At 63.7% G+C, this 24,471-nt stretch overlaps 4 non-coding genes across 4 annotated transcripts; all 4 read left to right on the plus strand.

The window, feature by feature from the left end:
• Positions 1-5,360: 5,360 nt before the first annotated feature.
• LOC131868980 (5S ribosomal RNA) lies at positions 5,361-5,479 on the plus strand. The gene has a single exon (XR_009367377.1). It is a non-coding gene; the product is annotated as a 5S ribosomal RNA (ribosomal RNA).
• Positions 5,480-11,394: 5,915 nt separating this feature from the next.
• LOC131868981 (5S ribosomal RNA) lies at positions 11,395-11,513 on the plus strand. Its single transcript, XR_009367378.1, has one exon. It is a non-coding gene; the product is annotated as a 5S ribosomal RNA (ribosomal RNA).
• Positions 11,514-17,428: 5,915 nt separating this feature from the next.
• LOC131868982 (5S ribosomal RNA) lies at positions 17,429-17,547 on the plus strand. The gene has a single exon (XR_009367379.1). It is a non-coding gene; the product is annotated as a 5S ribosomal RNA (ribosomal RNA).
• Positions 17,548-23,462: 5,915 nt separating this feature from the next.
• LOC131868983 (5S ribosomal RNA) lies at positions 23,463-23,581 on the plus strand. Its single transcript, XR_009367380.1, has one exon. It is a non-coding gene; the product is annotated as a 5S ribosomal RNA (ribosomal RNA).
• Positions 23,582-24,471: the final 890 nt, after the last annotated feature.

The raw sequence follows: 24,471 nt of genomic DNA on the forward strand, positions 1-24,471 counted from the left end.
CGGGTGCCAAGGTGTGCGCGCCCGGGTGCGCAGCCCAGCCAAGGTGTGCGCACCAAGGCGCCCACCCTGGCGAAGGTGCACGCAAGGTGCGCACCCGAGGCAAACCGGACAATTAACCCAACTTTCGACTTCGCGCGCACCTGCGCACCTTGGAGCGCACTTCGGAGCGCTCCTTGGTGCGCACCAATCTTGGGCACCTCGGAGTGCACCATGGCGCCCACCAAGGTGCGCACCCGGGGCAAACCGAGCTCCGACTTCGTGCGCACCTTGGAGCGCACGAAAGGTGCGCACCATGGCGCCCACCAAGGTGCGCAGCCCAGCCAAGGCGTGCGCATCAAGGTGCGCACCCTGGCGAAGGTGCGCACCCGGGGCAAACCGAGCTCCGACTTCGTGCGCACCTTGGAGCGCACAAAGGGTGCGCAACCCAGCCAAGGTGTGCGCACCCCGGGCAAACCGAGCTCCGAATCGTGCGCACCTTGGAGCACACTTCGGAGCCCTCCTTGGTGCGCACCGATGTTGCGCACCTCGGAGCGCACCCGGGGAAAACAATGCAATTAACCCGACTTTCGACTTCGTGGGCACCTCGGAGCGCTCTCGGGTTCGCACCTCGGAGCACACCGAGGTGCGCACCTTTGATGCGCTGCCTTCACCAATTTCCAGAAAAGGCAAGAAAACATTGAGAAGGTGTGCGCACCGAGGTGCCCACCCTGGCGAAGGTGCACGCGAGGTGCGCACCCGGGGCAAACCGGGCTCCGACTTCGTGCACGCCATGCTGCGCACCTTGGAGGGCCATGGTGCGCACCTTGGAGCACACTTCGGAGCGCTCAATGGTGCCCAACCCAGCCAAGGTGCCCACCGCGGCGAAGGTGCACGCGAGGTGCGCACCCGGGGCAAACCGGGCTCCGACTTCGTGCACGCCGCACCTTGGAGCACACTTCGGAGCGCTCCTTGGTGCGCACCAGGGCGCGCAACCCAGCCGAGGTGCCCACCCCGGCGAAGGTGCACGCGGGGTGCGCACCCGGGGCAAACCGGGCTCCGACTTCGTGCACGCCATGGTGCCCACCGCGGCGAAGGTGCACGCGAGGTGCGCACCCGGGGCAAACCGGGCTCCGACTTCGTGCACGCCGCACCTTGGAGCACACTTCGGAGCGCTCCTTGGTGCGCACCAGGGCGCGCAACCCAGCCGAGGTGCCCACCCCGGCGAAGGTGCACGCGAGGTGCGCACCCGGGGCAAACCGGGCTCCGACTTCGTGCACGCCATGGTGCCCACCGCAGCGAAGGTGCACGCGAGGTGCGCACCCGGGGCAAACCGGGCTCCGACTTCGTGCACGCCGCACCTTGGAGCACACTTCGGAGCGCTCCTTGGTGCGCACCATGGTGCCCACCAGGGCGCGCAACCCCGCCGAAGGTGCACGCGAGGTGCGCACCCGGGGCAAACCGGGCTCCGACTTCGTGCACGCCGCACCTTGGAGCACACTTCGGAGCGCTCCTTGGTGCGCACCAGGGCGCGCAACCCCGCCGAAGGTGCACGCGAGGTGCGCACCCGGGGCAAACCGGGCTCCGACTTCGTGCACGCCATGGTGCGCACCAGGGTGCCCACCGCGGCGAAGGTGCGCACCCGGGGCAAACCGGGCTCCGACTTCGTGCACGCCGCACCTTGGAGCACACTTCGGAGCGCTCCTTGGTGCGCACCAGGGCGCGCAACCCAGCCGAGGTGCCCACCCCGGCGAAGGTGCACGCGAGGTGCGCACCCGGGGCAAACCGGGCTCCGACTTCGTGCACGCCATGGTGCCCACCGCGGCGAAGGTGCGCACCCGGGGCAAACCGGGCTAGGACTTCGTGCACGCCGCACCTTGGAGCACACTTCGGAGCGCTCCTTGGTGCGCACCATGGTGCCCACCAGGCCGCGCAACCCAGCCAAGGTGTGCGCACCAAGGTGCACGCGAGGTGCGCACCCGGGGCAAACCGGGGTCCGGCTTCGTGCACGCCGCACCTTGGAGCACACATCGGGGCGCTCCCGGGTTCGCACCGGCGTTGCGCACCGTGGTGGGCACCTCGGAGCGCACCGTGGTGGGCACCTCGGAGCACACCAAGGTGGGCAGCGAGGTGCGCACCTTTGATGCGATGCCTTCACTAATTTCCATAAAAGGCAAAAAAAAACGAGATTTTAAAATTTCCGTTTTGAAAGATAGTGAGAAAAAGGGAATGCTGGTGCCATCTTGAGCCCGCCCTGGTGCGCAGCCCAGCCAAGGTGTGCGCACCAAGGTGCCCACCCTGGCGAAGGTGCGCGCCCGGGCAATTAACCCAACTTCCAACTTCGCGCGCGCCAGGGTGGGAGCGCACCCAACAACCGGGCCTGGGAAGAGCCAATGCGAGAAACCCCACCAAACGCTCTGACAAAAAAAGAGGGGGCGCTCCAGTAACCCCGCTTCGGAGCGCACCCTGGGCAAACCCAGCCAGGGTGCCCACCCCGGCCAAGGTGCAGGCGAGGTGCGCACCCGGGGCAAACCGGGCTCCGACAACGTGCACGCCGCACCTTGGAGCACACTTCGTAGCGCTCCCGGGTGCGCACCTCAGAGCACACCAAGGTGGGCAGCGAGGTGCGCACCTTTGATGCGCTGCCTTCACTAATTTCCAGAAAAGGCAAAAAAAAGAGGAGATTTTAAAATTTCCGTTTTGAAAGATAGTGAAAAAAACGGAACGCGGGTGCCATCTTGAGCCCGCCCTGGTGCACAGCCCAGGTAAGGTGCCCACCCTGGCAAAGGTGCGCACCCGGGCAATTAACCCTACTTCCGACTTCGTGCGCGCCAGGGTGGCAACCGGGCCTGGGAAGAGCCAATGCGAGAAACCCCACCAAACGCTCCGACAAAAAAAGAGGCGGCGCTCCAATAACCCCGCTTCGGAGCGCAGCCGGGGCAAACCCAGCCAAGGTGCCCACCCCGACGAAGGTGCACGCGAGGTGCGCACCCGGGGCAAACCGGGCTCCGACAACGTGCACGCAGCACCTTGGAGCACACTTCGAAGCACTCCCGGGTGCCCACCGGCGTTGCGCACCGTGGTGGGCAGCGAGGTGCGCACCTTTGATGCGCTGCCTTCACTAATTTCCAGAAAAGGCAAAAAAAAATGAGATTTTAAAATTTCCGTTTTGAAAGATAGTGAAAAAAACGGAACGCGGGTGCCATCTTGAGCCCGCCCTGGTGCGCAGCCCAGGCAAGGCATGCGCACCAAGGTGCCCACCCGCGGTGCACGCCCGGGGCAAACCGGGCTCCGACTTCGTGCAGGCCGCACCTTGGAGCACACTTCGGAGCGCTCCTTGGTGCGCACCATGGTGCCCACCAGGGCGCACCCGGGGCAAACCGGGCTCCGACTTCGTGCACGCCGCACCTTGGAGCACACATCGGAGCGCTCCCAGGTTCGCACCAGCGTTGCGCACCTTTGATGCGCTGCCTTCACTAATTTCCAGAAAAGGCAAAAAAAAACGATATTTTAAAATTTCCGTTCTGAAAGATAGTGAAAAAAACGGAACGCGGGTGCCATCTTGAGCCCTTCCTGGTGCGCAGCCCAGGCAAGTTGTGCGCACCAAGGTGCCCACCCTGGCGGAGGTGCGCGCCCGGGGCAAACCGGGCTCCGACTTCGTGCACTGCATGGTGCCCACCAAGGCGCGCAACCCAGCCAAGGTGCCCACCGCAGCGAAGGTGCACGCGAGGTGCGCACCCGAGGTGCACACCCGGGGCAAACCGAGCTCCGACTTCGTGCACGCCGCACCTTGGAGCACACTTCAGAGCGCTCCTTGGTGCGCACCAGGGCGCGCAACCCAGCCAAGGTGCTCACCCCGGCGAAGGTGCACGCGAGGTGCGCACCCGGGGCAAGCCGGGCTCGGACTTCGTGCACGCCGCACCTTGGAGCACACATCGGAGCGCTCCCGGGTTCGCACCAGCATTGCGCACCTTTGATGCGCTGCCTTCACTAATTTCCAGAAAAGGCAAAAAAAAAAAAAAAACGAGATTTTAAAATTTCCGTTTTGAAAGATAGTGAAAAAAACGGAACGCGGGTGCCATCTTGAGCCCGCCCTGGTGTGCAGCCCAGGCAAGTTGTGCGCACCAAGGCACCCACCCTGGCCAAGGTGGGTCACGGGGTGGGTCCTAGGGTGGGTAACGGGGTGGGTACTAAGGTGCGTGCCAAGGTGGGTCATGGGGTGGGTGCCAAGGTGGGCACCAGGGTGGGTGTGCACCAACCCTAGCCAGGGTAGGTCACGGGGTGGTTGTCGGGGTGGGCGTCAAGGAGCCAAGGTGGGTGGCAAGTAGCCAAGTTGCGTGCCAAGGTGGGTGTCGGGGTGGGTGCCAAGGATCCAAGGTGGGTGCCAAGGAACCAAGGTGGGTGTCTGGGTGGGTGCCGAGGTGGGAGCCAGGGTGGGTCCCAAGGTGAGTGCAAAGGTGGGTGCCAGGGTCAAGGTGAGTGCCAATGTGGGTTCCAAGGTGCCAGGGTCAGGGTGAGTGCCAATGTGGGTTCAAAGGTGCTAAGTTGGGTGCGAGGTTGGGTGCGAGGGTGGGTGGGTGCCAAGGTGTGCTAGGTGGAAGCCCGGGTGGGTCGGCATCCCATGGGTGTCGAGTTGGGTGCCTGATGGGTGCTTCTTGTCAAGTTTTAGTCGTCGGGACTCATTTCGAGCCTTAGAGGTCGTTTCTTGTCCGGTTGCCCTGTCTTCGACCTGGGAACCCAATTTTGGTCCTCGGGTCCCATTTTTTTTTGTCTCGCATCCCACTTTTGGCCTGTGGCCTTTTCGGGGTCGATTCTCGTTTTGGGCATCAGAGCATGTTTCTTCTCCTAAAACCCAATATTTGTTTATTAAGTCTCGGAACACATTTTTGTTCTCGTGGACCCATCATGGGTCTTGGAACGCATTTGTGGTCCTTGGGTCCCATTTTGCATCCCGAAACTTGTGTTTTGGTGCTTGATCCCTATTTTGGGTGCCCACCTTGCACCAAGTGCGCACCCGGGGCAAACCGAGCGCCTTGGTGCACCGGGGCAAGATCGAGCGTGCACCCGAGGCGCCCCGAACATGCACCAAGGTGCACTCGGCCCACATGTGAGCGCAGGTCGTTGCGCCCGAGGTGGTGTGTGGGCACCGCGTTGCAGACGGGACACTGCACGCACACGACGCCCCGTCCAGGTGCACGCACGTAGGCCGGGCCGGGTGCACACCCGACGCCCTAGCAAGGTGCGCGCACCCGGGCAGGGCTCACACTTGGCGAACGGGGCGCACTTCGCGAGGGAGGGTGTGCACCTCGACGGGGGTGGGTGGCCGGGGTGGATTCGCACGTGGGTCGCGGTTTGCTAAGTACACACTGCGACAAGCTCATAACGGGTGCGATCATACCAGCGTTAGTGCACCGGATCCCATCAGAACTCCGCAGTTAAGCGCGCTTGGGCCGGAGTAGTACTGGGATGGGTGACCTCCCGGGAAGTCCCGGTGTTGCACCCTTTCTTAGTTTTTCGCCGGGCGTCGCAATGCTATTTGAATAAACCTTTTGCCCGTTTGCGTTCTCGTCGGGGCCGGGCCGGGCCGGGGTGCGCTGCCCGCACTACCGCGCGCGCGGGGGCGACACCGAGCGCGCACCCGAGGCGCCCCGAGCACACAGGCCACGGTGCAACCCGGGCGTTGTGCGCGCACCCCGGTGCGCCCGAGGTGCTGCGCGCGCACCCAGGTGAAATCGGTGTGCACCTCGGCCAGTGCGCGCTCGGTCGAGTCGCGCACGTTGGCCAAGGTGCACGGTGATGTTTCTTACTCTAAGGTTCCGCACCAGACGCCCGGGACAGGTGAGCGAAGCTGGGCGGGGCCGGGTGCGCGGCCGGGGCAGGTGCACGCAGCTAGAGAGAGCTTTGGAGCACACCAGAGGTGCGCACCTTGGAGCACACTTCGGAGCGCACCAATGATGCGCTCCATTCAAAAGTTTCCTGAAAAGGCAAAAAAAGTTGAGATTATAGAATTTCCCACTTGAGAGATTGTAAAAAAAAAAAATTTAAAATGAAGGAAACGCGGGTGCCAAGGTGTGCGCGCCCGGGTGCGCAGCCCAGCCAAGGTGTGCGCACCAAGGCGCCCACCCTGGCGAAGGTGCACGCAAGGTGCGCACCCGAGGCAAACCGGACAATTAACCCAACTTTCGACTTCGCGCGCACCTGCGCACCTTGGAGCGCACTTCGGAGCGCTCCTTGGTGCGCACCAATCTTGGGCACCTCGGAGTGCACCATGGCGCCCACCAAGGTGCGCACCCGGGGCAAACCGAGCTCCGACTTCGTGCGCACCTTGGAGCGCACGAAAGGTGCGCACCATGGCGCCCACCAAGGTGCGCAGCCCAGCCAAGGCGTGCGCATCAAGGTGCGCACCCTGGCGAAGGTGCGCACCCGGGGCAAACCGAGCTCCGACTTCGTGCGCACCTTGGAGCGCACAAAGGGTGCGCAACCCAGCCAAGGTGTGCGCACCCCGGGCAAACCGAGCTCCGAATCGTGCGCACCTTGGAGCACACTTCGGAGCCCTCCTTGGTGCGCACCGATGTTGCGCACCTCGGAGCGCACCCGGGGAAAACAATGCAATTAACCCGACTTTCGACTTCGTGGGCACCTCGGAGCGCTCTCGGGTTCGCACCTCGGAGCACACCGAGGTGCGCACCTTTGATGCGCTGCCTTCACCAATTTCCAGAAAAGGCAAGAAAACATTGAGAAGGTGTGCGCACCGAGGTGCCCACCCTGGCGAAGGTGCACGCGAGGTGCGCACCCGGGGCAAACCGGGCTCCGACTTCGTGCACGCCATGCTGCGCACCTTGGAGGGCCATGGTGCGCACCTTGGAGCACACTTCGGAGCGCTCAATGGTGCCCAACCCAGCCAAGGTGCCCACCGCGGCGAAGGTGCACGCGAGGTGCGCACCCGGGGCAAACCGGGCTCCGACTTCGTGCACGCCGCACCTTGGAGCACACTTCGGAGCGCTCCTTGGTGCGCACCAGGGCGCGCAACCCAGCCGAGGTGCCCACCCCGACGAAGGTGCACGCGGGGTGCGCACCCGGGGCAAACCGGGCTCCGACTTCGTGCACGCCATGGTGCCCACCGCGGCGAAGGTGCACGCGAGGTGCGCACCCGGGGCAAACCGGGCTCCGACTTCGTGCACGCCGCACCTTGGAGCACACTTCGGAGCGCTCCTTGGTGCGCACCAGGGCGCGCAACCCAGCCGAGGTGCCCACCCCGGCGAAGGTGCACGCGAGGTGCGCACCCGGGGCAAACCGGGCTCCGACTTCGTGCACGCCATGGTGCCCACCGCGGCGAAGGTGCACGCGAGGTGCGCACCCGGGGCAAACCGGGCTCCGACTTCGTGCACGCCGCACCTTGGAGCACACTTCGGAGCGCTCCTTGGTGCGCACCATGGTGCCCACCAGGGCGCGCAACCCCGCCGAAGGTGCACGCGAGGTGCGCACCCGGGGCAAACCGGGCTCCGACTTCGTGCACGCCGCACCTTGGAGCACACTTCGGAGCGCTCCTTGGTGCGCACCAGGGCGCGCAACCCCGCCGAAGGTGCACGCGAGGTGCGCACCCGGGGCAAACCGGGCTCCGACTTCGTGCACGCCATGGTGCGCACCAGGGTGCCCACCGCGGCGAAGGTGCGCACCCGGGGCAAACCGGGCTCCGACTTCGTGCACGCCGCACCTTGGAGCACACTTCGGAGCGCTCCTTGGTGCGCACCAGGGCGCGCAACCCAGCCGAGGTGCCCACCCCGGCGAAGGTGCACGCGAGGTGCGCACCCGGGGCAAACCGGGCTCCGACTTCGTGCACGCCATGGTGCCCACCGCGGCGAAGGTGCGCACCCGGGGCAAACCGGGCTAGGACTTCGTGCACGCCGCACCTTGGAGCACACTTCGGAGCGCTCCTTGGTGCGCACCATGGTGCCCACCAGGCCGCGCAACCCAGCCAAGGTGTGCGCACCAAGGTGCACGCGAGGTGCGCACCCGGGGCAAACCGGGGTCCGGCTTCGTGCACGCCGCACCTTGGAGCACACATCGGGGCGCTCCCGGGTTCGCACCGGCGTTGCGCACCGTGGTGGGCACCTCGGAGCGCACCGTGGTGGGCACCTCGGAGCACACCAAGGTGGGCAGCGAGGTGCGCACCTTTGATGCGATGCCTTCACTAATTTCCATAAAAGGCAAAAAAAAACGAGATTTTAAAATTTCCGTTTTGAAAGATAGTGAGAAAAAGGGAATGCTGGTGCCATCTTGAGCCCGCCCTGGTGCGCAGCCCAGCCAAGGTGTGCGCACCAAGGTGCCCACCCTGGCGAAGGTGCGCGCCCGGGCAATTAACCCAACTTCCAACTTCGCGCGCGCCAGGGTGGGAGCGCACCCAACAACCGGGCCTGGGAAGAGCCAATGCGAGAAACCCCACCAAACGCTCTGACAAAAAAAGAGGGGGCGCTCCAGTAACCCCGCTTCGGAGCGCACCCTGGGCAAACCCAGCCAGGGTGCCCACCCCGGCCAAGGTGCAGGCGAGGTGCGCACCCGGGGCAAACCGGGCTCCGACAACGTGCACGCCGCACCTTGGAGCACACTTCGTAGCGCTCCCGGGTGCGCACCTCAGAGCACACCAAGGTGGGCAGCGAGGTGCGCACCTTTGATGCGCTGCCTTCACTAATTTCCAGAAAAGGCAAAAAAAAGAGGAGATTTTAAAATTTCCGTTTTGAAAGATAGTGAAAAAAACGGAACGCGGGTGCCATCTTGAGCCCGCCCTGGTGCACAGCCCAGGTAAGGTGCCCACCCTGGCAAAGGTGCGCACCCGGGCAATTAACCCTACTTCCGACTTCGTGCGCGCCAGGGTGGCAACCGGGCCTGGGAAGAGCCAATGCGAGAAACCCCACCAAACGCTCCGACAAAAAAAGAGGCGGCGCTCCAATAACCCCGCTTCGGAGCGCAGCCGGGGCAAACCCAGCCAAGGTGCCCACCCCGACGAAGGTGCACGCGAGGTGCGCACCCGGGGCAAACCGGGCTCCGACAACGTGCACGCAGCACCTTGGAGCACACTTCGAAGCACTCCCGGGTGCCCACCGGCGTTGCGCACCGTGGTGGGCAGCGAGGTGCGCACCTTTGATGCGCTGCCTTCACTAATTTCCAGAAAAGGCAAAAAAAAATGAGATTTTAAAATTTCCGTTTTGAAAGATAGTGAAAAAAACGGAACGCGGGTGCCATCTTGAGCCCGCCCTGGTGCGCAGCCCAGGCAAGGCATGCGCACCAAGGTGCCCACCCGCGGTGCACGCCCGGGGCAAACCGGGCTCCGACTTCGTGCAGGCCGCACCTTGGAGCACACTTCGGAGCGCTCCTTGGTGCGCACCATGGTGCCCACCAGGGCGCACCCGGGGCAAACCGGGCTCCGACTTCGTGCACGCCGCACCTTGGAGCACACATCGGAGCGCTCCCAGGTTCGCACCAGCGTTGCGCACCTTTGATGCGCTGCCTTCACTAATTTCCAGAAAAGGCAAAAAAAAACGATATTTTAAAATTTCCGTTCTGAAAGATAGTGAAAAAAACGGAATGCGGGTGCCATCTTGAGCCCTTCCTGGTGCGCAGCCCAGGCAAGTTGTGCGCACCAAGGTGCCCACCCTGGCGGAGGTGCGCGCCCGGGGCAAACCGGGCTCCGACTTCGTGCACTGCATGGTGCCCACCAAGGCGCGCAACCCAGCCAAGGTGCCCACCGCAGCGAAGGTGCACGCGAGGTGCGCACCCGAGGTGCACACCCGGGGCAAACCGAGCTCCGACTTCGTGCACGCCGCACCTTGGAGCACACTTCAGAGCGCTCCTTGGTGCGCACCAGGGCGCGCAACCCAGCCAAGGTGCTCACCCCGGCGAAGGTGCACGCGAGGTGCGCACCCGGGGCAAGCCGGGCTCGGACTTCGTGCACGCCGCACCTTGGAGCACACATCGGAGCGCTCCCGAGTTCGCACCAGCATTGCGCACCTTTGATGCGCTGCCTTCACTAATTTCCAGAAAAGGCAAAAAAAAAAAAAAAACGAGATTTTAAAATTTCCGTTTTGAAAGATAGTGAAAAAAACGGAACGCGGGTGCCATCTTGAGCCCGCCCTGGTGTGCAGCCCAGGCAAGTTGTGCGCACCAAGGCACCCACCCTGGCCAAGGTGGGTCACGGGGTGGGTCCTAGGGTGGGTAACGGGGTGGGTACTAAGGTGCGTGCCAAGGTGGGTCATGGGGTGGGTGCCAAGGTGGGCACCAGGGTGGGTGTGCACCAACCCTAGCCAGGGTAGGTCACGGGGTGGTTGTCGGGGTGGGCGTCAAGGAGCCAAGGTGGGTGGCAAGTAGCCAAGTTGCGTGCCAAGGTGGGTGTCGGGGTGGGTGCCAAGGATCCAAGGTGGGTGCCAAGGAACCAAGGTGGGTGTCTGGGTGGGTGCCGAGGTGGGAGCCAGGGTGGGTCCCAAGGTGAGTGCAAAGGTGGGTGCCAGGGTCAAGGTGAGTGCCAATGTGGGTTCCAAGGTGCCAGGGTCAGGGTGAGTGCCAATGTGGGTTCAAAGGTGCTAAGTTGGGTGCGAGGTTGGGTGCGAGGGTGGGTGGGTGCCAAGGTGTGCTAGGTGGAAGCCCGGGTGGGTCGGCATCCCATGGGTGTCGAGTTGGGTGCCTGATGGGTGCTTCTTGTCAAGTTTTAGTCGTCGGGACTCATTTCGAGCCTTAGAGGTCGTTTCTTGTCCGGTTGCCCTGTCTTCGACCTGGGAACCCAATTTTGGTCCTCGGGTCCCATTTTTTTTTGTCTCGCATCCCACTTTTGGCCTGTGGCCTTTTCGGGGTCGATTCTCGTTTTGGGCATCAGAGCATGTTTCTTCTCCTAAAACCCAATATTTGTTTATTAAGTCTCGGAACACATTTTTGTTCTCGTGGACCCATCATGGGTCTTGGAACGCATTTGTGGTCCTTGGGTCCCATTTTGCATCCCGAAACTTGTGTTTTGGTGCTTGATCCCTATTTTGGGTGCCCACCTTGCACCAAGTGCGCACCCGGGGCAAACCGAGCGCCTTGGTGCACCGGGGCAAGATCGAGCGTGCACCCGAGGCGCCCCGAACATGCACCAAGGTGCACTCGGCCCACATGTGAGCGCAGGTCGTTGCGCCCGAGGTGGTGTGTGGGCACCGCGTTGCAGACGGGACACTGCACGCACACGACGCCCCGTCCAGGTGCACGCACGTAGGCCGGGCCGGGTGCACACCCGACGCCCTAGCAAGGTGCGCGCACCCGGGCAGGGCTCACACTTGGCGAACGGGGCGCACTTCGCGAGGGAGGGTGTGCACCTCGACGGGGGTGGGTGGCCGGGGTGGATTCGCACGTGGGTCGCGGTTTGCTAAGTACACACTGCGACAAGCTCATAACGGGTGCGATCATACCAGCGTTAGTGCACCGGATCCCATCAGAACTCCGCAGTTAAGCGCGCTTGGGCCGGAGTAGTACTGGGATGGGTGACCTCCCGGGAAGTCCCGGTGTTGCACCCTTTCTTAGTTTTTCGCCGGGCGTCGCAATGCTATTTGAATAAACCTTTTGCCCGTTTGCGTTCTCGTCGGGGCCGGGCCGGGCCGGGGTGCGCTGCCCGCACTACCGCGCGCGCGGGGGCGACACCGAGCGCGCACCCGAGGCGCCCCGAGCACACAGGCCACGGTGCAACCCGGGCGTTGTGCGCGCACCCCGGTGCGCCCGAGGTGCTGCGCGCGCACCCAGGTGAAATCGGTGTGCACCTCGGCCAGTGCGCGCTCGGTCGAGTCGCGCACGTTGGCCAAGGTGCACGGTGATGTTTCTTACTCTAAGGTTCCGCACCAGACGCCCGGGACAGGTGAGCGAAGCTGGGCGGGGCCGGGTGCGCGGCCGGGGCAGGTGCATGCAGCTGGAGAGAGCTTTGGAGCACACCAGAGGTGCGCACCTTGGAGCACACTTCGGAGCGCACCAATGATGCACTCCATTCAAAAGTTTCCTGAAAAGGCAAAAAAAGTTGAGATTATAGAATTTCCCACTTGAGAGATTGTAAAAAAAAAAAATTTAAAATGAAGGAAACGCGGGTGCCAAGGTGTGCGCGCCCGGGTGCGCAGCCCAGCCAAGGTGTGCGCACCAAGGCGCCCACCCTGGCGAAGGTGCACGCAAGGTGCGCACCCGAGGCAAACCGGACAATTAACCCAACTTTCGACTTCGCGCGCACCTGCGCACCTTGGAGCGCACTTCGGAGCGCTCCTTGGTGCGCACCAATCTTGGGCACCTCGGAGTGCACCATGGCGCCCACCAAGGTGCGCACCCGGGGCAAACCGAGCTCCGACTTCGTGCGCACCTTGGAGCGCACGAAAGGTGCGCACCATGGCGCCCACCAAGGTGCGCAGCCCAGCCAAGGCGTGCGCATCAAGGTGCGCACCCTGGCGAAGGTGCGCACCCGGGGCAAACCGAGCTCCGACTTCGTGCGCACCTTGGAGCGCACAAAGGGTGCGCAACCCAGCCAAGGTGTGCGCACCCCGGGCAAACCGAGCTCCGAATCGTGCGCACCTTGGAGCACACTTCGGAGCCCTCCTTGGTGCGCACCGATGTTGCGCACCTCGGAGCGCACCCGGGGAAAACAATGCAATTAACCCGACTTTCGACTTCGTGGGCACCTCGGAGCGCTCTCGGGTTCGCACCTCGGAGCACACCGAGGTGCGCACCTTTGATGCGCTGCCTTCACCAATTTCCAGAAAAGGCAAGAAAACATTGAGAAGGTGTGCGCACCGAGGTGCCCACCCTGGCGAAGGTGCACGCGAGGTGCGCACCCGGGGCAAACCGGGCTCCGACTTCGTGCACGCCATGCTGCGCACCTTGGAGGGCCATGGTGCGCACCTTGGAGCACACTTCGGAGCGCTCAATGGTGCCCAACCCAGCCAAGGTGCCCACCGCGGCGAAGGTGCACGCGAGGTGCGCACCCGGGGCAAACCGGGCTCCGACTTCGTGCACGCCGCACCTTGGAGCACACTTCGGAGCGCTCCTTGGTGCGCACCAGGGCGCGCAACCCAGCCGAGGTGCCCACCCCGGCGAAGGTGCACGCGGGGTGCGCACCCGGGGCAAACCGGGCTCCGACTTCGTGCACGCCATGGTGCCCACCGCGGCGAAGGTGCACGCGAGGTGCGCACCCGGGGCAAACCGGGCTCCGACTTCGTGCACGCCGCACCTTGGAGCACACTTCGGAGCGCTCCTTGGTGCGCACCAGGGCGCGCAACCCAGCCGAGGTGCCCACCCCGGCGAAGGTGCACGCGAGGTGCGCACCCGGGGCAAACCGGGCTCCGACTTCGTGCACGCCATGGTGCCCACCGCGGCGAAGGTGCACGCGAGGTGCGCACCCGGGGCAAACCGGGCTCCGACTTCGTGCACGCCGCACCTTGGAGCACACTTCGGAGCGCTCCTTGGTGCGCACCATGGTGCCCACCAGGGCGCGCAACCCCGCCGAAGGTGCACGCGAGGTGCGCACCCGGGGCAAACCGGGCTCCGACTTCGTGCACGCCGCACCTTGGAGCACACTTCGGAGCGCTCCTTGGTGCGCACCAGGGCGCGCAACCCCGCCGAAGGTGCACGCGAGGTGCGCACCCGGGGCAAACCGGGCTCCGACTTCGTGCACGCCATGGTGCGCACCAGGGTGCCCACCGCGGCGAAGGTGCGCACCCGGGGCAAACCGGGCTCCGACTTCGTGCACGCCGCACCTTGGAGCACACTTCGGAGCGCTCCTTGGTGCGCACCAGGGCGCGCAACCCAGCCGAGGTGCCCACCCCGGCGAAGGTGCACGCGAGGTGCGCACCCGGGGCAAACCGGGCTCCGACTTCGTGCACGCCATGGTGCCCACCGCGGCGAAGGTGCGCACCCGGGGCAAACCGGGCTAGGACTTCGTGCACGCCGCACCTTGGAGCACACTTTGGAGCGCTCCTTGGTGCGCACCATGGTGCCCACCAGGCCGCGCAACCCAGCCAAGGTGTGCGCACCAAGGTGCACGCGAGGTGCGCACCCGGGGCAAACCGGGGTCCGGCTTCGTGCACGCCGCACCTTGGAGCACACATCGGGGCGCTCCCGGGTTCGCACCGGCGTTGCGCACCGTGGTGGGCACCTCGGAGCGCACCGTGGTGGGCACCTCGGAGCACACCAAGGTGGGCAGCGAGGTGCGCACCTTTGATGCGATGCCTTCACTAATTTCCATAAAAGGCAAAAAAAAACGAGATTTTAAAATTTCCGTTTTGAAAGATAGTGAGAAAAAGGGAATGCTGGTGCCATCTTGAGCCCGCCCTGGTGCGCAGCCCAGCCAAGGTGTGCGCACCAAGGTGCCCACCCTGGCGAAGGTGCGCGCCCGGGCAATTAACCCAACTTCCAACTTCGCGCGCGCCAGGGTGGGAGCGCACCCAACAACCGGGCCTGGGAAGAGCCAATGCGAGAAACCCCACCAAACGCTCTGACAAAAAAAGAGGGGGCGCTCCAGTAACCCCGCTTCGGAGCGCACCCTGGGCAAACCCAGCCAGGGTGCCCACCCCGGCCAAGGTGCAGGCGAGGTGCGCACCCGGGGCAAACCGGGCTCCGACAACGTGCACGCCGCACCTTGGAGCACACTTCGTAGCGCTCCCGGGTGCGCACCTCAGAGCACACCAAGGTGGGCAGCGAGGTGCGCACCTTTGATGCGCTGCCTTCACTAATTTCCAGAAAAGGCAAAAAAAAGAGGAGATTTTAAAATTTCCGTTTTGAAAGATAGTGAAAAAAACGGAACGCGGGTGCCATCTTGAGCCCGCCCTGGTGCACAGCCCAGGTAAGGTGCCCACCCTGGCAAAGGTGCGCACCCGGGCAATTAACCCTACTTCCGACTTCGTGCGCGCCAGGGTGGCAACCGGGCCTGGGAAGAGCCAATGCGAGAAACCCCACCAAACGCTCCGACAAAAAAAGAGGCGGCGCTCCAATAACCCCGCTTCGGAGCGCAGCCGGGGCAAACCCAGCCAAGGTGCCCACCCCGACGAAGGTGCACGCGAGGTGCGCACCCGGGGCAAACCGGGCTCCGACAACGTGCACGCAGCACCTTGGAGCACACTTCGAAGCACTCCCGGGTGCCCACCGGCGTTGCGCACCGTGGTGGGCAGCGAGGTGCGCACCTTTGATGCGCTGCCTTCACTAATTTCCAGAAAAGGCAAAAAAAAATGAGATTTTAAAATTTCCGTTTTGAAAGATAGTGAAAAAAACGGAACGCGGGTGCCATCTTGAGCCCGCCCTGGTGCGCAGCCCAGGCAAGGCATGCGCACCAAGGTGCCCACCCGCGGTGCACGCCCGGGGCAAACCGGGCTCCGACTTCGTGCAGGCCGCACCTTGGAGCACACTTCGGAGCGCTCCTTGGTGCGCACCATGGTGCCCACCAGGGCGCACCCGGGGCAAACCGGGCTCCGACTTCGTGCACGCCGCACCTTGGAGCACACATCGGAGCGCTCCCAGGTTCGCACCAGCGTTGCGCACCTTTGATGCGCTGCCTTCACTAATTTCCAGAAAAGGCAAAAAAAAACGATATTTTAAAATTTCCGTTCTGAAAGATAGTGAAAAAAACGGAACGCGGGTGCCATCTTGAGCCCTTCCTGGTGCGCAGCCCAGGCAAGTTGTGCGCACCAAGGTGCCCACCCTGGCGGAGGTGCGCGCCCGGGGCAAACCGGGCTCCGACTTCGTGCACTGCATGGTGCCCACCAAGGCGCGCAACCCAGCCAAGGTGCCCACCGCAGCGAAGGTGCACGCGAGGTGCGCACCCGAGGTGCACACCCGGGGCAAACCGAGCTCCGACTTCGTGCACGCCGCACCTTGGAGCACACTTCAGAGCGCTCCTTGGTGCGCACCAGGGCGCGCAACCCAGCCAAGGTGCTCACCCCGGCGAAGGTGCACGCGAGGTGCGCACCCGGGGCAAGCCGGGCTCGGACTTCGTGCACGCCGCACCTTGGAGCACACATCGGAGCGCTCCCGGGTTCGCACCAGCATTGCGCACCTTTGATGCGCTGCCTTCACTAATTTCCAGAAAAGGCAAAAAAAAAAAAAAAACGAGATTTTAAAATTTCCGTTTTGAAAGATAGTGAAAAAAACGGAACGCGGGTGCCATCTTGAGCCCGCCCTGGTGTGCAGCCCAGGCAAGTTGTGCGCACCAAGGCACCCACCCTGGCCAAGGTGGGTCACGGGGTGGGTCCTAGGGTGGGTAACGGGGTGGGTACTAAGGTGCGTGCCAAGGTGGGTCATGGGGTGGGTGCCAAGGTGGGCACCAGGGTGGGTGTGCACCAACCCTAGCCAGGGTAGGTCACGGGGTGGTTGTCGGGGTGGGCGTCAAGGAGCCAAGGTGGGTGGCAAGTAGCCAAGTTGCGTGCCAAGGTGGGTGTCGGGGTGGGTGCCAAGGATCCAAGGTGGGTGCCAAGGAACCAAGGTGGGTGTCTGGGTGGGTGCCGAGGTGGGAGCCAGGGTGGGTCCCAAGGTGAGTGCAAAGGTGGGTGCCAGGGTCAAGGTGAGTGCCAATGTGGGTTCCAAGGTGCCAGGGTCAGGGTGAGTGCCAATGTGGGTTCAAAGGTGCTAAGTTGGGTGCGAGGTTGGGTGCGAGGGTGGGTGGGTGCCAAGGTGTGCTAGGTGGAAGCCCGGGTGGGTCGGCATCCCATGGGTGTCGAGTTGGGTGCCTGATGGGTGCTTCTTGTCAAGTTTTAGTCGTCGGGACTCATTTCGAGCCTTAGAGGTCGTTTCTTGTCCGGTTGCCCTGTCTTCGACCTGGGAACCCAATTTTGGTCCTCGGGTCCCATTTTTTTTTGTCTCGCATCCCACTTTTGGCCTGTGGCCTTTTCGGGGTCGATTCTCGTTTTGGGCATCAGAGCATGTTTCTTCTCCTAAAACCCAATATTTGTTTATTAAGTCTCGGAACACATTTTTGTTCTCGTGGACCCATCATGGGTCTTGGAACGCATTTGTGGTCCTTGGGTCCCATTTTGCATCCCGAAACTTGTGTTTTGGTGCTTGATCCCTATTTTGGGTGCCCACCTTGCACCAAGTGCGCACCCGGGGCAAACCGAGCGCCTTGGTGCACCGGGGCAAGATCGAGCGTGCACCCGAGGCGCCCCGAACATGCACCAAGGTGCACTCGGCCCACATGTGAGCGCAGGTCGTTGCGCCCGAGGTGGTGTGTGGGCACCGCGTTGCAGACGGGACACTGCACGCACACGACGCCCCGTCCAGGTGCACGCACGTAGGCCGGGCCGGGTGCACACCCGACGCCCTAGCAAGGTGCGCGCACCCGGGCAGGGCTCACACTTGGCGAACGGGGCGCACTTCGCGAGGGAGGGTGTGCACCTCGACGGGGGTGGGTGGCCGGGGTGGATTCGCACGTGGGTCGCGGTTTGCTAAGTACACACTGCGACAAGCTCATAACGGGTGCGATCATACCAGCGTTAGTGCACCGGATCCCATCAGAACTCCGCAGTTAAGCGCGCTTGGGCCGGAGTAGTACTGGGATGGGTGACCTCCCGGGAAGTCCCGGTGTTGCACCCTTTCTTAGTTTTTCGCCGGGCGTCGCAATGCTATTTGAATAAACCTTTTGCCCGTTTGCGTTCTCGTCGGGGCCGGGCCGGGCCGGGGTGCGCTGCCCGCACTACCGCGCGCGCGGGGGCGACACCGAGCGCGCACCCGAGGCGCCCCGAGCACACAGGCCACGGTGCAACCCGGGCGTTGTGCGCGCACCCCGGTGCGCCCGAGGTGCTGCGCGCGCACCCAGGTGAAATCGGTGTGCACCTCGGCCAGTGCGCGCTCGGTCGAGTCGCGCACGTTGGCCAAGGTGCACGGTGATGTTTCTTACTCTAAGGTTCCGCACCAGACGCCCGGGACAGGTGAGCGAAGCTGGGCGGGGCCGGGTGCGCGGCCGGGGCAGGTGCACGCAGCTAGAGAGAGCTTTGGAGCACACCAGAGGTGCGCACCTTGGAGCACACTTCGGAGCGCACCAATGATGCGCTCCATTCAAAAGTTTCCTGAAAAGGCAAAAAAAGTTGAGATTATAGAATTTCCCACTTGAGAGATTGTAAAAAAAAAAAATTTAAAATGAAGGAAACGCGGGTGCCAAGGTGTGCGCGCCCGGGTGCGCAGCCCAGCCAAGGTGTGCGCACCAAGGCGCCCACCCTGGCGAAGGTGCACGCAAGGTGCGCACCCGAGGCAAACCGGACAATTAACCCAACTTTCGACTTCGCGCGCACCTGCGCACCTTGGAGCGCACTTCGGAGCGCTCCTTGGTGCGCACCAATCTTGGGCACCTCGGAGTGCACCATGGCGCCCACCAAGGTGCGCACCCGGGGCAAACCGAGCTCCGACTTCGTGCGCACCTTGGAGCGCACGAAAGGTGCGCACCATGGCGCCCACCAAGGTGCGCAGCCCAGCCAAGGCGTGCGCATCAAGGTGCGCACCCTGGCGAAGGTGCGCACCCGGGGCAAACCGAGCTCCGACTTCGTGCGCACCTTGGAGCGCACAAAGGGTGCGCAACCCAGCCAAGGTGTGCGCACCCCGGGCAAACCGAGCTCCGAATCGTGCGCACCTTGGAGCACACTTCGGAGCCCTCCTTGGTGCGCACCGATGTTGCGCACCTCGGAGCGCACCCGGGGAAAACAATGCAATTAACCCGACTTTCGACTTCGTGGGCACCTCGGAGCGCTCTCGGGTTCGCACCTCGGAGCACACCGAGGTGCGCACCTTTGATGCGCTGCCTTCACCAATTTCCAGAAAAGGCAAGAAAACATTGAGAAGGTGTGCGCACCGAGGTGCCCACCCTGGCGAAGGTGCACGCGAGGTGCGCACCCGGGGCAAACCGGGCTCCGACTTCGTGCACGCCATGCTGCGCACCTTGGAGGGCCATGGTGCGCACCTTGGAGCACACTTCGGAGCGCTCAATGGTGCCCAACCCAGCCAAGGTGCCCACCGCGGCGAAGGTGCACGCGAGGTGCGCACCCGGGGCAAACCGGGCTCCGACTTCGTGCACGCCGCACCTTGGAGCACACTTCGGAGCGCTCCTTGGTGCGCACCAGGGCGCGCAACCCAGCCGAGGTGCCCACCCCGGCGAAGGTGCACGCGGGGTGCGCACCCGGGGCAAACCGGGCTCCGACTTCGTGCACGCCATGGTGCCCACCGCGGCGAAGGTGCACGCGAGGTGCGCACCCGGGGCAAACCGGGCTCCGACTTCGTGCACGCCGCACCTTGGAGCACACTTCGGAGCGCTCCTTGGTGCGCACCAGGGCGCGCAACCCAGCCGAGGTGCCCACCCCGGCGAAGGTGCACGCGAGGTGCGCACCCGGGGCAAACCGGGCTCCGACTTCGTGCACGCCATGGTGCCCACCGCGGCGAAGGTGCATGCGAGGTGCGCACCCGGGGCAAACCGGGCTCCGACTTCGTGCACGCCGCACCTTGGAGCACACTTCGGAGCGCTCCTTGGTGCGCACCATGGTGCCCACCAGGGCGCGCAACCCCGCCGAAGGTGCACGCGAGGTGCGCACCCGGGGCAAACCGGGCTCCGACTTCGTGCACGCCGCACCTTGGAGCACACTTCGGAGCGCTCCTTGGTGCGCACCAGGGCGCGCAACCCCGCCGAAGGTGCACGCGAGGTGCGCACCCGGGGCAAACCGGGCTCCGACTTCGTGCACGCCATGGTGCGCACCAGGGTGCCCACCGCGGCGAAGGTGCGCACCCGGGGCAAACCGGGCTCCGACTTCGTGCACGCCGCACCTTGGAGCACACTTCGGAGCGCTCCTTGGTGCGCACCAGGGCGCGCAACCCAGCCGAGGTGCCCACCCCGGCGAAGGTGCACGCGAGGTGCGCACCCGGGGCAAACCGGGCTCCGACTTCGTGCACGCCATGGTGCCCACCGCGGCGAAGGTGCGCACCCGGGGCAAACCGGGCTAGGACTTCGTGCACGCCGCACCTTGGAGCACACTTCGGAGCGCTCCTTGGTGCGCACCATGGTGCCCACCAGGCCGCGCAACCCAGCCAAGGTGTGCGCACCAAGGTGCACGCGAGGTGCGCACCCGGGGCAAACCGGGGTCCGGCTTCGTGCACGCCGCACCTTGGAGCACACATCGGGGCGCTCCCGGGTTCGCACCGGCGTTGCGCACCGTGGTGGGCACCTCGGAGCGCACCGTGGTGGGCACCTCGGAGCACACCAAGGTGGGTAGCGAGGTGCGCACCTTTGATGCGATGCCTTCACTAATTTCCATAAAAGGCAAAAAAAAACGAGATTTTAAAATTTCCGTTTTGAAAGATAGTGAGAAAAAGGGAATGCTGGTGCCATCTTGAGCCCGCCCTGGTGCGCAGCCCAGCCAAGGTGTGCGCACCAAGGTGCCCACCCTGGCGAAGGTGCGCGCCCGGGCAATTAACCCAACTTCCAACTTCGCGCGCGCCAGGGTGGGAGCGCACCCAACAACCGGGCCTGGGAAGAGCCAATGCGAGAAACCCCACCAAACGCTCTGACAAAAAAAGAGGGGGCGCTCCAGTAACCCCGCTTCGGAGCGCACCCTGGGCAAACCCAGCCAGGGTGCCCACCCCGGCCAAGGTGCAGGCGAGGTGCGCACCCGGGGCAAACCGGGCTCCGACAACGTGCACGCCGCACCTTGGAGCACACTTCGTAGCGCTCCCGGGTGCGCACCTCAGAGCACACCAAGGTGGGCAGCGAGGTGCGCACCTTTGATGCGCTGCCTTCACTAATTTCCAGAAAAGGCAAAAAAAAGAGGAGATTTTAAAATTTCCGTTTTGAAAGATAGTGAAAAAAACGGAACGCGGGTGCCATCTTGAGCCCGCCCTGGTGCACAGCCCAGGTAAGGTGCCCACCCTGGCAAAGGTGCGCACCCGGGCAATTAACCCTACTTCCGACTTCGTGCGCGCCAGGGTGGCAACCGGGCCTGGGAAGAGCCAATGCGAGAAACCCCACCAAACGCTCCGACAAAAAAAGAGGCGGCGCTCCAATAACCCCGCTTCGGAGCGCAGCCGGGGCAAACCCAGCCAAGGTGCCCACCCCGACGAAGGTGCACGCGAGGTGCGCACCCGGGGCAAACCGGGCTCCGACAACGTGCACGCAGCACCTTGGAGCACACTTCGAAGCACTCCCGGGTGCCCACCGGCGTTGCGCACCGTGGTGGGCAGCGAGGTGCGCACCTTTGATGCGCTGCCTTCACTAATTTCCAGAAAAGGCAAAAAAAAATGAGATTTTAAAATTTCCGTTTTGAAAGATAGTGAAAAAAACGGAACGCGGGTGCCATCTTGAGCCCGCCCTGGTGCGCAGCCCAGGCAAGGCATGCGCACCAAGGTGCCCACCCGCGGTGCACGCCCGGGGCAAACCGGGCTCCGACTTCGTGCAGGCCGCACCTTGGAGCACACTTCGGAGCGCTCCTTGGTGCGCACCATGGTGCCCACCAGGGCGCACCCGGGGCAAACCGGGCTCCGACTTCGTGCACGCCGCACCTTGGAGCACACATCGGAGCGCTCCCAGGTTCGCACCAGCGTTGCGCACCTTTGATGCGCTGCCTTCACTAATTTCCAGAAAAGGCAAAAAAAAACGATATTTTAAAATTTCCGTTCTGAAAGATAGTGAAAAAAACGGAACGCGGGTGCCATCTTGAGCCCTTCCTGGTGCGCAGCCCAGGCAAGTTGTGCGCACCAAGGTGCCCACCCTGGCGGAGGTGCGCGCCCGGGGCAAACCGGGCTCCGACTTCGTGCACTGCATGGTGCCCACCAAGGCGCGCAACCCAGCCAAGGTGCCCACCGCAGCGAAGGTGCACGCGAGGTGCGCACCCGAGGTGCACACCCGGGGCAAACCGAGCTCCGACTTCGTGCACGCCGCACCTTGGAGCACACTTCAGAGCGCTCCTTGGTGCGCACCAGGGCGCGCAACCCAGCCAAGGTGCTCACCCCGGCGAAGGTGCACGCGAGGTGCGCACCCGGGGCAAGCCGGGCTCGGACTTCGTGCACGCCGCACCTTGGAGCACACATCGGAGCGCTCCCGGGTTCGCACCAGCATTGCGCACCTTTGATGCGCTGCCTTCACTAATTTCCAGAAAAGGCAAAAAAAAAAAAAAAACGAGATTTTAAAATTTCCGTTTTGAAAGATAGTGAAAAAAACGGAACGCGGGTGCCATCTTGAGCCCGCCCTGGTGTGCAGCCCAGGCAAGTTGTGCGCACCAAGGCACCCACCCTGGCCAAGGTGGGTCACGGGGTGGGTCCTAGGGTGGGTAACGGGGTGGGTACTAAGGTGCGTGCCAAGGTGGGTCATGGGGTGGGTGCCAAGGTGGGCACCAGGGTGGGTGTGCACCAACCCTAGCCAGGGTAGGTCACGGGGTGGTTGTCGGGGTGGGCGTCAAGGAGCCAAGGTGGGTGGCAAGTAGCCAAGTTGCGTGCCAAGGTGGGTGTCGGGGTGGGTGCCAAGGATCCAAGGTGGGTGCCAAGGAACCAAGGTGGGTGTCTGGGTGGGTGCCGAGGTGGGAGCCAGGGTGGGTCCCAAGGTGAGTGCAAAGGTGGGTGCCAGGGTCAAGGTGAGTGCCAATGTGGGTTCCAAGGTGCCAGGGTCAGGGTGAGTGCCAATGTGGGTTCAAAGGTGCTAAGTTGGGTGCGAGGTTGGGTGCGAGGGTGGGTGGGTGCCAAGGTGTGCTAGGTGGAAGCCCGGGTGGGTCGGCATCCCATGGGTGTCGAGTTGGGTGCCTGATGGGTGCTTCTTGTCAAGTTTTAGTCGTCGGGACTCATTTCGAGCCTTAGAGGTCGTTTCTTGTCCGGTTGCCCTGTCTTCGACCTGGGAACCCAATTTTGGTCCTCGGGTCCCATTTTTTTTTGTCTCGCATCCCACTTTTGGCCTGTGGCCTTTTCGGGGTCGATTCTCGTTTTGGGCATCAGAGCATGTTTCTTCTCCTAAAACCCAATATTTGTTTATTAAGTCTCGGAACACATTTTTGTTCTCGTGGACCCATCATGGGTCTTGGAACGCATTTGTGGTCCTTGGGTCCCATTTTGCATCCCGAAACTTGTGTTTTGGTGCTTGATCCCTATTTTGGGTGCCCACCTTGCACCAAGTGCGCACCCGGGGCAAACCGAGCGCCTTGGTGCACCGGGGCAAGATCGAGCGTGCACCCGAGGCGCCCCGAACATGCACCAAGGTGCACTCGGCCCACATGTGAGCGCAGGTCGTTGCGCCCGAGGTGGTGTGTGGGCACCGCGTTGCAGACGGGACACTGCACGCACACGACGCCCCGTCCAGGTGCACGCACGTAGGCCGGGCCGGGTGCACACCCGACGCCCTAGCAAGGTGCGCGCACCCGGGCAGGGCTCACACTTGGCGAACGGGGCGCACTTCGCGAGGGAGGGTGTGCACCTCGACGGGGGTGGGTGGCCGGGGTGGATTCGCACGTGGGTCGCGGTTTGCTAAGTACACACTGCGACAAGCTCATAACGGGTGCGATCATACCAGCGTTAGTGCACCGGATCCCATCAGAACTCCGCAGTTAAGCGCGCTTGGGCCGGAGTAGTACTGGGATGGGTGACCTCCCGGGAAGTCCCGGTGTTGCACCCTTTTTTAGTTTTTCGCCGGGCGTCGCAATGCTATTTGAATAAACCTTTTGCCCGTTTGCGTTCTCGTCGGGGCCGGGCCGGGCCGGGGTGCGCTGCCCGCACTACCGCGCGCGCGGGGGCGACACCGAGCGCGCACCCGAGGCGCCCCGAGCACACAGGCCACGGTGCAACCCGGGCGTTGTGCGCGCACCCCGGTGCGCCCGAGGTGCTGCGCGCGCACCCAGGTGAAATCGGTGTGCACCTCGGCCAGTGCGCGCTCGGTCGAGTCGCGCACGTTGGCCAAGGTGCACGGTGATGTTTCTTACTCTAAGGTTCCGCACCAGACGCCCGGGACAGGTGAGCGAAGCTGGGCGGGGCCGGGTGCGCGGCCGGGGCAGGTGCACGCAGCTGGAGAGAGCTTTGGAGCACACTAGAGGTGCGCACCTTGGAGCACACTTCGGAGCGCACCAATGATGCGCTCCATTCAAAAGTTTCCTGAAAAGGCAAAAAAAGTTGAGATTATAGAATTTCCCACTTGAGAGATTGTAAAAAAAAAAAATTTAAAATGAAGGAAACGCGGGTGCCAAGGTGTGCGCGCCCGGGTGCGCAGCCCAGCCAAGGTGTGCGCACCAAGGCGCCCACCCTGGCGAAGGTGCACGCAAGGTGCGCACCCGAGGCAAACCGGACAATTAACCCAACTTTCGACTTCGCGCGCACCTGCGCACCTTGGAGCGCACTTCGGAGCGCTCCTTGGTGCGCACCAATCTTGGGCACCTCGGAGTGCACCATGGCGCCCACCAAGGTGCGCACCCGGGGCAAACCGAGCTCCGACTTCGTGCGCACCTTGGAGCGCACGAAAGGTGCGCACCATGGCGCCCACCAAGGTGCGCAGCCCAGCCAAGGCGTGCGCAT

Source organism: Cryptomeria japonica, unplaced genomic scaffold, assembly GCF_030272615.1.
Source record: "Cryptomeria japonica unplaced genomic scaffold, Sugi_1.0 HiC_scaffold_228, whole genome shotgun sequence".
Lineage (NCBI taxonomy): Eukaryota > Viridiplantae > Streptophyta > Pinopsida > Cupressales > Cupressaceae > Cryptomeria > Cryptomeria japonica.